The 14,477-nt window shown below is 37.7% G+C and overlaps 1 long non-coding RNA gene and 1 other non-coding gene across 2 annotated transcripts; both read right to left on the reverse strand.

The window, feature by feature from the left end:
• Nucleotides 1-591: 591 nt before the first annotated feature.
• LOC127129125 (uncharacterized) lies at nucleotides 592-1,477 on the reverse strand. Its single transcript, XR_007806179.1, has 3 exons — nucleotides 1,383-1,477; nucleotides 1,014-1,155; nucleotides 592-883 (listed from the first exon to the last, which is right to left on the reverse strand). It is a non-coding gene; the product is annotated as an uncharacterized LOC127129125 (long non-coding RNA).
• Nucleotides 1,478-14,088: 12,611 nt separating this feature from the next.
• LOC127134198 (small nucleolar RNA R71) lies at nucleotides 14,089-14,195 on the reverse strand. Its single transcript, XR_007807953.1, has one exon. It is a non-coding gene; the product is annotated as a small nucleolar RNA R71 (small nucleolar RNA).
• Nucleotides 14,196-14,477: the final 282 nt, after the last annotated feature.

Below are 14,477 nucleotides of genomic sequence, written 5' to 3' on the forward strand. Positions count from 1 at the left end.
ACCTTAATTAATTGGACATTTATCCAAGTCATGAGGATACATCACTTTAGATTCGCATCATTATTGTATCACTTCCATGTTACTGGGAAACTTGCGTTTCATGAATCCAATTCCATCCAAAAGCATGGTCTAGTACGAGAATGCAGGAAAAAGGATATGAGGAAGGGATATTACTTGAAGCGATCTACTAATTTAAATCAAAGAGCAAAGCTTACCCTGAATTTGAATTTTTGTTGAAACAAGTTGATAAAGGTTAACAGGATGTCGATGAATGACTTAAAAATGAATTTGTGGCTTTTGTTCATCATTCGTGCTATCAGTTTTTTGGGGTCACGAATCGAGGAGTCTTTTAGGATGAAGACCATTGGGCATCATATGATCATGGATTTCAGACACGACATTGTACAGTTTGGAGTTTTGGTTTAAAAACATATTAGTTGGAAAAAATTCTGGTTTTTACAAACACTTGCTTCAAAAGTCAAAAGGAATACATTATATAACCGGTCATAAGCAGTTCTAGTTGCTAAGTGACATTACACCCAAGCCAATTTCAAGAGGGAAATTCTAAATGAGTATGAGAATTTCTTCAAGCATGGGGTTACATTACAAAGTCCAAATCACTACTCACAAATGGCAAAGTAAAAATGCCCAAGGGGACACCTGCAGGCATAAAAATCACGGGATAGCAATTAAAATTACAAGCATGTAATAATTGTTCATAAGTTAACCCATGTTCTAAGTGTGCTACACAATGCTAACACCGTGTTACATTACTTGAGTCAAGAAAGATTAAAGTTTTGAATAAAGGGCATCTAATTGTTGATCTTCAATGTCCGGTCCATTCCCGTTAAGTTGTGCATCCACCTGTACATGATGTCTTAACCTGTCCAAAACCAATTCAAAACCTGTCAGAAATTCACAATAACAGTTTGCCTACACTAATAGCAAACGTAAACAACATTTGAGCAATAGTATGAATAACATGTGAGCAACAGTGGAAGATCAATACAAACATTTGGCATCCTATGGAAGTCGTGTAATGTGACAGAGGCATTTTCTGAAGACGAAGCCATTAGCCATGAAGACATACGCAATGACGACGTTGATGATAACTCAGGGCATTATTAAAGTAGCAGTTGGAAGATAATGAAGCGCCTACGCAGGAAGATAATGAAGGTTGTGTTAATGTTCTGGCTGTGTTAATGTTCCGGCTGTGTTGATGTATTTTTGATAACGATGAAGTGGACTGATCAGGCAACACTTCTGCTCCCTGAGACATTAGGAACTTTATAAAGAAAAATTGGAATAAGATTGCGGAAACACTAAATACGCAAGGTTTGGATCCGTAGATAAAAGATTTTAGACTTAAAACAGGTACTGACATGTTACAGCATCATGATGCGTGAAGAAGAGACCTTGGTCCACAACTATTCATGCCGCCATAAGTTAGTCTGTCTCGATAACCATACACCTGCAACAGAAGAAAACCAGAGGGACATTAGTGAAAGGAGTTAAATTCTAAACAAGAGTGCATTGCCATTCCAATAAGCCTACTCAACTTGCATTGCCATTCAAGGCCAAGTGCATCAGACCTGCAGCATGTCATGGTCTGTTATCCGTAAACATCATCCAAAACTGCAATCCTGCCCAATATGCAGGAAGCAACAAATTTGATGAAGCCTACATAAGAAAGAAATAACAGCAAATATCATGATAGGAGGCATTCAACAAAGGTATCCTAACAGGTCCTGCAAAATAAATGTCCTGTTACGGCCATAACATACCTGGCCTAACCTGTCCTGCATTATCAGACAAACCTACAAGAGTCATACACCAGTTCAGACCAACATTCATGTTATCAAAAAATCAACCAAACATTGAGGCATGTACAACAATATGCTTATAGCTCTTACAACAATGGTCTATCACTATGAGCAGGCATCAACAACGCATACAGAAGTCCAGAATTTAAGGAGTGAGGAATCAAGTAAAAAGCTCTATCAGGACAAAAGGCACAGGATAATCTCGTCCACATTTTCATGTACAAGCATTGAGGAATAGAAAAAAAAACACAAGTTAGAACTCAAAACGGACCTGCGGATTAAAAAATTACGGTAAATGAGTTATGAATAAGATAGTAAAAACTGAGATTTTTACCACAAACACGTAAGGATTCCACAGCAGTAAAATGGAGCTAATACAGGACCACACTTTTTGGTGGATTTCGCTATAGACAAAATGGGGAAATGACTCACATATCTTTGGTCCCCACGAAATCCAGCGAAAAATTCCTCTCTAACGGAATGATTTTGGATAGATTTGACAGCTCATGATTTGAGGATCCTAGGAGAAGGCTCTATAAATAGATGGTGAGAGTCATCGGAAAAGAAACCTTTTCCAGCGTCGTTACTCTGCAGAAATAGAATCAAAACATCACTAAAGCTCTAATCTTTCTTTTGGAGTTTGTTGAAATTTCATATTGAAACTCAGCAAACTCGAGCTAAAGCCACAGACTACCCTAAAACCGTTACTACCGCCATAGCAGCGACGTAAGAAGGAAAGAGAAGGAGAAGAAGCAAAGAAGACGGAAAGTTCAGAAGAAGGAAGAAAGAACCTCGAAAGACGCTAAAGAAATCGTTTACCTCGCCTTGACCGGAGTCGAACGTCGGACTAGCTCCGATTTGGTATTTAAACTTCTCCTTTGCATGATTTGAGGTTACCACCTTGTTCACATCGCTTCATAAGCCATAAACCCCATGATTGTCACATAAAATTGTTGTTGCGTGAGTTTAATTTTGATTTGGAAACTTAGGTTCCCTGTTCTGTTTATTTGCCAACCTGGGTTCTCTGAACTTTTTTGACTTGAAAAGTTACGTAGCTAGATTCGAATTCACAAGGGTTTGAGTTCGATTTTTAAGTACTCGTGACGGCACCGCCATGGTTGCACTGAGGTACCGTCGTGGATTTATGTCGTTACTACTCTGTTTGCTTCAACGTTGAGGTTGGTTTTAGAACAGAGGAAATCGTTTTAAGAGAGAAGGAGAGTTTGGCGAATGTTAGGAGAAAGGTTTATGATTAGGAATGTCTACTTTTTTTCGGTTATGCTAACACTTTTTTTTTCACTAATAATACATTTAATGCTGGGATAATGATCTGTTCAAGTCCCATTTGGATAATAACGTATTAGTACATTGGGTCCACTGTGTATTCATGCTTTAATGAATTATTATTTTCTTTAAATTATATGTATGATTTTAATGTTTAGATTTAAGGTAATATTTACTGTTAGGAATTATTTGGTTTGCTTTGGGGAGCGGAAAAGTCACTGTTGGAGACGAGGCATCCGCTCTCACTTTCTCAACCTCATTATTTAAGTTTATTATTGATAATTAATGGAGAATTGGGACCGGGCCCTGACCGAGTGGGCCTTGTACATCACTATGAATTTTCTATTTCGACCCCCCAGCGTCCAGCACGATTATGTGGGCTTTAGGCTTTCTAAAGACCCATTTCAGTTTAATAACCAACCATTTTCATTTTCTTACCCCCTTCTTCTAACTAATTAGAAAACATGATTAAGTTGTTCAAACTTATTAATCTTTTCATTTTTCAATTGAAGTAACTAATTTTTATTTATTATTTTGTTTATTGACTTTTAATTAATCTAAATTTTATTTATTATTTTGTTTATTTTGTTTTCAACTAAATTTCTACAAATCCAAATCCTTTCTTCATTTATACACTCTTCAAAAATATTTAAATCAATCTTTGAATGAAAAGGAGAATAGTGAGCATCCGCTTCATTATCTCTCGATTATTCGAATAATTGGCGTACGCCATATTGCTCGGATCTTCGTCATTCAATTTAAACCCTAAAACTCCATAAAATTAAAATCACTCCCTCAATTAATTAAATTCTAAAAGCTTTATTTTAATAATCAATCTTTGAATGAAAAGGAGAATAGTGAGCATCCGCTTCATTATCTCGCGATTATTCGAATAATTGGCGTACGCCATATTACTCGGATCTTCGTCATTCAATTTAAACCCTAAAAATTCTACAAGATTAAAATCACTCCTCCAAATTATTTATTAATTCTAAAAGCCTTATTTTTAATAATAATCAATCTTTGAATGAAAAGGAGAATAGTGAGCATCCGCTTCATTATCTCTCGATTATTCGAATAATTGGCGTACGCCATATTACTCGGATCTTCGTCATTCAATTTAAACCCTAAAAATTCTATAAGATTAAAATCACTCCTCCAAATTATTTATAAATTCTAAAAGCCTTGTTTTTAATAATTAACCTTTGAATGAAAAGGAGAATAGTGAGCATCCGCTTCATTACCTCTCGATTATTCGAATAATTGGCGTACGCCATATTGCTCGGATCTTCGTCATTCAATTTAAACCACTATCATACAATTTCAAATCATCTCTCATCAAACACCATTTTCAAAATAAACTATATAACTTAAACCTCAATTAGAGAATGGGAGGCGTACGCTTCACCATTCCTTGATTATTTGAATAATTGGCGTTCGCCATATTGCTCAAGTTATCGACTTCCGATTAAAATACGCTAAATAAACTTGGATAAGGGAATAGGTGGCGTACGCCTCATTATTCTTTGAATAAGCAAGTAGGATGCGTACGCCTCATTACCGTGCATATTCAACATCCACAAACAAACCTTCAAAATAATCGAACGAAAAAGGAATAGAAGGCGTCCGCCTTATTACTCCTCGAAAGAATTGGACAATTGGTGTACACCACATTGCTCAATATTTTGTCGTTCTCCAAACCACCTTAACAAATCAAACTAATGTCTCGCCCCCGTGCGACCCACAATTTAAAAATTCTCTTCAAAAGAACGTTGTTAATCCTTTCTAATGCGCATAACAAACTAATGCTTAAGCCTCCGCCGAGAGTAGACAAGCCAGCGTTTAGCCTTTAGAACGCGAGCTACACAGTCGTTCATTAAAAGACACCAACAAAAACCGTAGTTTCCCGAACTACGAATGCTCTGATTTCCTTATTACGCCATAAGGATACGTAGGCAGGGGATTGTTGTATCTTCGCGAGCACACTAATAAAAAACCTCCCTTCCCCTCTCCTGAGGTCTTCATCCATATTACTCGAAGCAAGCAAATAACATTTAACTAACATTCAAATAGAAAATTAGACTAAAAGGTTCCCGTTGAGTACAACGGACGTGAGGGATGCTAATACCTTCCCCTTGCGTAATCGGCTCCAGAACCCGAATATGGTTGCGACGACCATTATTCCATTTCCTAAAGGTTTTATCGATATTTTCCTATTCCTTCATTGGGATAAATAAAGTTCGATGGCGACTCTGTTCGAACATAATTTTTTCCGCGACCATCGCGAGCAATCGTATTTTTCGAGATGCGACAGATGGCGACTCTGCTGGGGATATAGCTCCAAGCTAGAGAGAGTCAAGCCTAACTTAGTCAATTTGCTATGAATGTTAGAATACCGCTTTTTATTTGCTTCTGTATATCTTGATGTATTATTTATGATATGTAATTTATTCTGCTATTATGTTGGGTGATTTATGGTGTTTGACACATGTTGTGAGATAAGCTCCGTACCCGAGCTTTGAGAAGAACTTAGAACCCGGAGTTGTGTAGTATTGAACCGAGGGGTGTACACCTCATTGGGACAATACGAGAACTCCACCTAGAGTAGATCTGTTCAGAATTTCCATCATAATATGGCTAGCCCATTATTGCAAGGAAACGTTGAACATGGTCCATGACTCTGTAAGAACAAAAATTGTTCTACAACAGATTCCTTGATTTTGATGATAACAAAGGATGAAACCAAAAATGGCACCCTAACGAAAAGTTTCTAAGTGTGCAGGGTTCTAAAGAAAGAAGGAAGAAATCTGATGACATCATCAGATACAGAACCAAATTAGATACAAATTATCAATACATCAGAAGCATCTGAAGTGGAAACACGTTCAATAAAGTCTAACTCTGAGCAATACATCAGAAGCATCTGAACAAGAATACGCTCTAGAAGTTCTGACTCTGAACAACGGTTGTCTAACTCCAGAAACTTTCAGCACTATCTGAAGAATCCATCAGAACTCAAAAGATATCTACATCAGAAGCAAGATTCCAAGAGTCTCAGATACACGAAGACTCTGATCATGGATTTGCTAATTATGAAAGAGTAACGTTAAAGTCAAGTAAAGGTTTGCAAATGGATTTCCTAAAACAGAAAGAGACGTTAATCTCCAATTTCAATAAAGAAGATACTATATGTGGTAAGTAGTCTTTTCAAGGAGAGAAAGTTATCCTGCATAAGCTATTTATGTTATGGCGTAAATTCATTTTATTACTCATCAGTTTCAACTACTACCTCACTGATCTATATAAAGGACTGCAAATCAACATTCAACATACAACACATACAAGGAAAAATTATACTGAAACATCAACGCTCAAGAAAATACTCTTACTCTCTAAATCTTCACGAAGCTTTTGCTTATAACGTGAATCACCTTGTTCTTACTATTGTAATATTTGCTTTCTTAGAAGCACTCTAGATTACATAAATCTTTCATTCATTGTTTGTTTATTTCCTCAAGTGACTCTGTGTAGTCTGTATACTTGAGAGGACTAAGAGATCTTTCTCTTAGACGTTGTTTGTAATCAATCTTTCAAGATTAGTGGATTAAGTCCTTGTTGAAGGCGAAATCACCTCGGCCGGGTGGACTGGAGTAGCTTTGTGTTATAAGCGAACCAGTATAAAATCCTTGTGTGATTTTCATTTTGAAAAAGCGCTTATTTTTCCAAACAATTCAAACCCCCCCCCCCCCCCCCTTTCTTGTTTTTCTCACCTTCAATTGGTATCAGAGCTCCGGCTCTGTTATTGATTTTCTAATCAAACACTTAACAGTGTAGAGAGATCCAGTACGAGAAAAACTATGGCCCACTCAAATGAAAGAGATAGTTACAATGCTAAGCCTCCTGTTTTTGATGGAGAGAAGTTTGACTACTGGAAAGATAGAATCGAAAGTTTCTTTCTGGGTTATGATGCTGACCTCTGGGACATTGTCACAGATGGATACACACCTCCAGTCTTAGAAAATGGAGCTGAAGTTCCCAGAAATAAGATGTCAGAAGATCAGAAACGTGTCTTCAAAAATCACCACAAGGCCAGAACCATACTTCTAAATGCCATATCGTACAACGAATATGAAAAGATCACCAACAGAGAAACAGCCAAAGATATACTTGACTCTCTGAAGATGACACATGAAGGAAACTCCCAAGTCAAAGAGACAAAGGCTCTGGCGCTTATCCAGAAATATGAAGCCTTCAAAATGGAAGATGATGAAGCTATAGAGGCAATGTTTTCTAGATTCCAAACTCTTATTGCAGGTCTCAAGGTTCTAGACAAAGGGTATACAACTGCAGACCACGTCAAAAAGATAGTCAGAAGTCTGCCAAAGAAATGGAGACCTATGGTTACTGCTCTGAAGCTGTCAAAGGATCTGAACAATATCAGCCTTGAAGAACTTGTCAGTTCTCTCAGAAGCCATGAGATAGAACTAGAGGAAGATGAGCCTCTGAAAAAGAACAAGTATGTAGCATTAAAGTCCAGACCTGAAAGACGCAAACCTGACAGAACCAAAGCTCTCCAGGCAGAAACTGAAGATGCTGACGACACTGAACCAGAAGACTCTGATGATGATGAAGAATTGTCCCTACTAACCAGAAGAGTTAAGCAACTCTGGAAAAAGAGGAACAACAACTTCAGAAGACCAAGACCTAGAGGGGATCGATCAGAATCAACTTCAAAAGGTAAATCTAACAAAGATATTACCTGTTATGAATGTAAAGAAACAGGTCATTACAGGAATGAATGCCCCAAGCTAAAGAAAGACAACTCTAGAAAAGAAAGCTTCAAGAAAAATACCTTCAGGACAAAGAAAGGACTGATGGCTACCTGGGATGATAGTGAATCTGGATCATTAGAATCTGACTCTGATGAACAGGCCAACATGGCACTTATGGCTACCACATCCGGGAGTAGCTCAGATGAAGAATCTGAAGAGGTATTTTCTGAACTTTCTCGATCTGATCTAGAATCTTGTTTGTCAGAAACTCTTAGCTCATATCAGAAATTAAAACAAAAGTTTAAAAACATTAAAGGCTGTCTTAAAGCAAAATTTGAAGAATGTAGTGAACTTGAGATGACGATTCTAGCACGAGAAGATACAATCAGATCTTTAACATTAGAAAGAGATGGAGCAAAGAGAAAAAGCTTAGAATTAGAAGAAGCGTTGTCTCAAGCACCACAAACTTCAAATAAAATAATTTATGAATACGAAGAAGCCTTTCAAGAATTTCTGAAGAATGGGATAGATAGGAGTATTATGGCATCCATGATTTATGGAGTAAGTCGGAACAATAAAAAGGGAATTGGGTATGATCCTAAGGAAGACAAAACTTCTACCAGTAACCAACTTAAATCTCCCTTTTCATATCATTACACACACACACAAGAACAAAAATTTAAAAATGCTAGAAAACCCAAAGTTATAAGAAACTCTGGAAAAACTAATCTGAAAGGACCCAAGAGATTCTGGGTACCGAAAGATAAGATTATCTATGTTGCAGATATCCTATGCAGCAAAGTTCAGACACCAGTCATGGTACCTGGACTCTGGATGCTCGCGACACATGACGGGAAGAAAGTCTATGTTCCAAAGTCTGGAACTTAAAGACGCTGGATTTGTAGGCTTCGGAGGAGATCAGAAAGGAAGGATCATAGGCTCCGGAACTATTGGTAATGGTACTCTTCCCTCTATATCTGATGTCCTTTATGTAGAAGGATTAATGCATAACTTGTTATCCATAAGTCAATTAAGTGATAATGGTTATGATGTAATCTTTAATAAAAAAACATGTAAAGCCATTAATCAGAACGATGGCTCTGTCCTTTTCACTGGCAAGAGGAAAAACAACATTTATAAAATTAATATTTCTGATTTAAAAGAACAAAATGTTAAATGTCTGATGTCAGTTCACGAAGAGCAATGGGTATGGCATAGACGCTTGGGCCACATTAGCATGAGGAAACTTTCTCAGCTAAATAAACTCGAGTTAGTCAGAGGCCTACCTAAACTGAAGTTTTCTTCAGATGCTCTGTGTGAGGCATGTCAGAAAGGAAAATTTTCAAAAACGTCTTTCAAAAAGAAAAATGTTGTTTCTACCTCTAAGCCTCTGGAACTTCTTCACATTGACTTATTTGGTCCTGTGAAAACAGCATCAGTCAATGGAAAGAAGTATGGACTAGTCATTGTTGATGATTACAGCCGCTGGACATGGGTGAAATTCCTAAAGCACAAGAGTGAGTCTCACTCTGTATTCACCAATTTCTGTTCCAAGGTGCAAAAAGAATTTGACTCTAAAATTATTAGAGTCAGAAGTGATCATGGTGGGGAATTTGAAAACAAAGATTTTGAGGAATTATTTGACTCTAATGGAATATCCCATGATTTCTCCTGCCCTAGAACTCCACAACAAAATGGAGTTGTAGAGAGGAAGAATAGGACACTCCAAGAGATGGCCAGAACCATGATCAATGAAACTAATGTGGCAAAGCACTTTTGGGCAGAAGCTGTAAATACAGCGTGTTACATTCAGAATAGAATCTCTATAAGACCTATTCTGGAAAAGACTCCCTATGAACTGTGTAAAGGAAGAAAACCAAACATTTCATATTTTCATCCTTTTGGATGTTCTTGCTTTATCTTAAACACTAAAGAACATCTGAACAAGTTCGATTCCAAAGCACAAAAAGGTATTATGTTAGGATACTCAGAACGCTCTAAAGGCTACAGAGTATACAACACAGAAACCAAAATTGTGGAAGAATCTATTCATGTCAGATTTGATGATAAGCTTGACCCTGAAAAGTCAGAGCTAGTTCAAAGTTTTGCAGATTTAAAAATCACGCTTGCAGGATCTGATAAAACTCCAGAAGCAACTATCACTCAGAACTCTGAAGAAATTAAATCCCCAGAAATCCCAAAGAAAGTTAAAAGTCGTATCAATGTATCTGAAGATTTGATTCTGGGAAACAAGGACGAACCTGTTAGAACCAGATCTACCTTCAGGACTTCTGAAGATACTCCTCTGGGACTAGTCTCTCTGATTGAGCCTACGTCTTGTGATGAAGCACTTCAAGATAACGACTGGGTTTCAGCCATGCAAGAAGAATTAGATCAATTCTCAAAGAATGATGTCTGGGATCTCGTTCCTAAACCCAGAGGCACTCACGTCATTGGAACCAGATGGGTTTTCAGAAACAAGCTGAACGAGAAAGGAGAAGTCGTCAAAAACAAAGCTCGACTGGTAGCTCAAGGTTATAGTCAACAAGAAGGTATTGATTATAATGAAACCTTTGCTCCAGTCGCAAGGTTAGAATCTATTCGTCTTCTTGTATCTTTTGCTATTAACCATTCTATTAAATTATATCAAATGGATGTCAAGAGTGCATTCCTTAATGGTTATATATCAGAAGAAGTGTATGTCAACCAACCTCCAGGTTTTGAAAATCCAAACTTTCCAGAACATGTTTTTAAACTCAAAAAATCTTTATATGGACTTAAACAAGCTCCCAGAGCTTGGTATGAACGTTTAAGCAATTTTCTTCTGGAACAAAATTTTATCAGAGGGAAAGTTGATTCCACACTCTTCTGTAAGAACCTAAATAATGATCTCATGATATGCCAGATTTACGTTGATGACATTATTTTTGGTTCTGCTAATATCTCTGTTTGTCAAGAATTCTCTGAGTTAATGCAGGCAGAATTTGAAATGAGCTTAATGCAAGAACTAAAGTTCTTTCTGGGAATTCAAATTAACCAAACTTCAGAAGTTACATATGTTCATCAAAGCAAATACATTAAAGATATTCTGAAGAAATTTGATATGGCTGAATGTAACTCTGCAAAAACTCCCATGCATCCAACATGCATTCTTGAAAAGGAAGAGGTAAGCACAAAGGTTTGTCAGAAGCTCTATCGAGGTATGATAGGCTCTCTTCTCTATCTGACTGCTACTCGTCCTGATATTCTCTTTAGCGTCTGTCTCTGTGCCATATTCCAATCAGATCCTAGAGAATCTCATTTAACAGCAGTTAAGAGAATTCTTAAGTATCTGAAAGGAACTCCTAACCTGGGCTAGCAAAAGACAGTCAACAATCGCTCTATCAACTGCAGAAGCAGAATACATCTCAGCATCACTGTGCACAACTCAGATGCTCTGGATGAAGCATCAGTTAGAAGATCTGCAAATCTTTGAGAGTAACATTCCTATCTTTTGTGATAATACTGCTGCTATTTGTCTAAGTAAGAATCACATTCTACATTCCAGAGCCAAACACATTGAAATAAAACATCATTTTATCAGAGACTATGTTCAGAAAGGGATAGTAACATTGAATTCATTGATACAGATCATCAATGGGCAGATATCTTTACTAAGCCTCTAGCTGAAGATAGATTTCTTTTTATCTTAAAAAATCTGAACATTCAAAATTGTCCTGAATGAATTATGCCTCTAAGAATGTGAAATGAGACTCTGATGTAAACAAATGTACTTCTGCCTCTGACTCTGATACTTCTACCAAGTTAAGAAGATATCTGAGTTAGAAATCTTCAAAAACCAATCCTTTGGTATTCCTGAAGATCAGATACATCAACACGTGGAGCACTTAGCGTCTAAACCCTAGAACTTCTAGACAGCTGTCCAGAAGAAGTTCAAAGGTGAAACGTTTGAGATCTCCTCGAGCAGTGTGTGTACTGTTGGGATTAGACATTCATTAATTAGCCTTAATCATTTCTCCCCCAAGCGTGCTAAATTGAAATTTGTGCTAACGCAATATTGTGTGTCGTTTTGCATGTGTTTTAACTTAGGGTATTGATCACACTAAAATTCACCGTATTTCTGACTCCGATTTCGCATGCATTCTTAGCTTTTATTGTTGTTTTGCTTTGTTATTTCTTTGTTTTCTTATGTTTTCAGGTTTTTATAATAATCGGAGCTTGAATCGGGAAAAGGAGCGAAAAAGGAGTGAAAACGGGCGAAAACCTAGAAATTCAGCGTTTTGCACTTACGGCACCCACCGTGGCGGGCGCCATGGGGTTAGCCATGACGTGGCCACGTCTCAAGACCACTCCTCAACCGCCAAGACCCACGATCCCCACTCCATCATCCCCTGTAGGGACCATGGCGGGCGCCATAGGCCTGTGGCGGGCGCCACAAGGCCAAAATCAGTAACCTCCACTTTTTAGTGGAGGGGCGTCCCTGTCATTTCATGCTTTCAGTTTTTACTATAAATAGGACCTTAGATTTTCGTTTTTCTTCATCCAGAATTAGAATTCTCTAGGCATATATCAGTTATAAAGCAGTTGCCATTCCACATCGGGGTGCCTCTGCAATCGAGTGATCGAGTCTGTAATCTGTCTGTGGTTCGAGTTTTTGGAGCACTCTGGAGGAAGTTAATCCTGCCGCCATTTTAATTCAAGTTCGTATTTTACTTTTATTTATTTCCTGCACTCGCACATTTACGTTGTTTATTTCCTGCACTCGCACATTTACGTTGTTTATTTCCTGCACTCGCACATTTACGTTGTTTATTTCCTGCACTCGCACATTTACGTTGTTTATTTCCTGCACTCGCACTTTACTTTGTTTATTATCCGCACTCGCTTTAAATTACTTTTATGAAAAACTATAAAAAGAATATTTACTTTATCATGTCTAACTAATTCTATAAAGGTGAGAATGTGAGGATCGTAATTAAACCAGTAATCAGTGTAATTGTTCGTGGAAACACCTAAGGGCTATTTTATCTTTCAATTCAAGTAATTGTTTTTAACTATTTCAAAAACAGCCAAAAGCGCTTTGTCTAGTTTATTAGGAGATTTTAGATTAAAAAGAAAAGAGATTTTAAAACGATTTTCGGACGCGTTAGGAAGTTTAAACTCTGGTTCGTAAGAACCTCTTTTTGCTAAGAAGTCCAGGTTAAAATACTTTTCAACTTAGTTAAGATACTATATTTCTTAAAAATAGGTTTACTACTCTAACGCAGTACGCACCTTTTTATCCGTGACAATAGGAGGGGTTGATTAGAGAGTACAACTCGGTTCTGAATACGCGAAAGCGACAGTTCCTGTTAAATTAGTTCTTTTCAAAGGAGAAAACATTGCCCATAAGTAGTTCCACTAACAAGTACTGGATTATCATTGATTGCGTGAATTACATTCGAGCCTGTCTTTATTTATTATTTAAAATTATAATTTTATTTACCATTGCACCCTTATTAAAACCCTTAAAAATAGTTGCCTTAGATTCACACCATAACAACAGGTTTGATAGATTGACACTTGGTCTCTGTGGATTCGATAATCTTTTATATTACTTTGACGTGATTCGTACACTTGCGAAAAACACGCATCAAGTTTTTGGCGCCGTTGCCGGGGACCAATTTCGTCAAATTTCATTACCCTGTAGTTATACCGTTTAGACTAAGGTTGTTACCCACCGGTCAATGCGAAAGACTCGCAGTGCCGGAAGTTTAGTAGACCCTCTAGCTGAACCTGAACGTTACGCTCGCGCACGTTTATTTTTCCATAGGAATAGGATAGCTATGGCCGAAGAACAAAACCGAAGACCTCTTAAGGACTTCGCCCAACCATCAAACGAGGAACCTAGTTCCAGTATAGTAAACCCCGTTATCCCAGCCAATAATTTTGAACTTAAACCATCCCTGCTGCAATTAGTGCAACAGAGACAATTCTCAGGTCTCGCTACTGATAACCCAAACCAACATTTAAAAAACTTTCTTCAGTTAGCAGACACCTTTAAAACCAATGGAGCTTCTCCTGAGGCGATACGCTTAAGATTATTTCCCTTTTCCCTCAGAGATAAAGCTCTATCATGGTTAGATTCCCTTCCACCCAATTCAATAACAACTTGGGATGACCTTAGGAAAGTTTTTCTTGCTAGATATTTTCCCCCAAGTAAGACCGCTCTTCTTCGAAACCTTATAACTAGATTTACCCAACTCCAAGGAGAGTCGTTGTTCGAAGCCTGGGAGAGATATAAAGAACTATTAAGAGCATGCCCACACCATGGCTTAGAGAATTGGCTAATCATCCAAACCTTCTATAATGGACTTCATTATAACACTAAGATGACCATCGACGCTGCCGCTGGTGGCGCACTGATGAATAAACCTTACCCTGAAGCTAGTGCCCTTATCGAGGATATGGCCCAAAACCATCAATCATGGGGAGTAGAACGAGCGACAGTGGAAAAGAAGGAAGCCCAAGGAGGAATACATGAGCTAAGCTCTATAGACATGATGCAGGCTAAAATGGACGCGTTGGCCCTTAGAGTCGAACATATGTGTACAACTCC

The sequence above is a fragment of the Lathyrus oleraceus genome, chromosome 3 (assembly GCF_024323335.1).
Source record: "Lathyrus oleraceus cultivar Zhongwan6 chromosome 3, CAAS_Psat_ZW6_1.0, whole genome shotgun sequence".
Taxonomy (NCBI): Eukaryota; Viridiplantae; Streptophyta; class Magnoliopsida; order Fabales; family Fabaceae; genus Lathyrus; species Lathyrus oleraceus.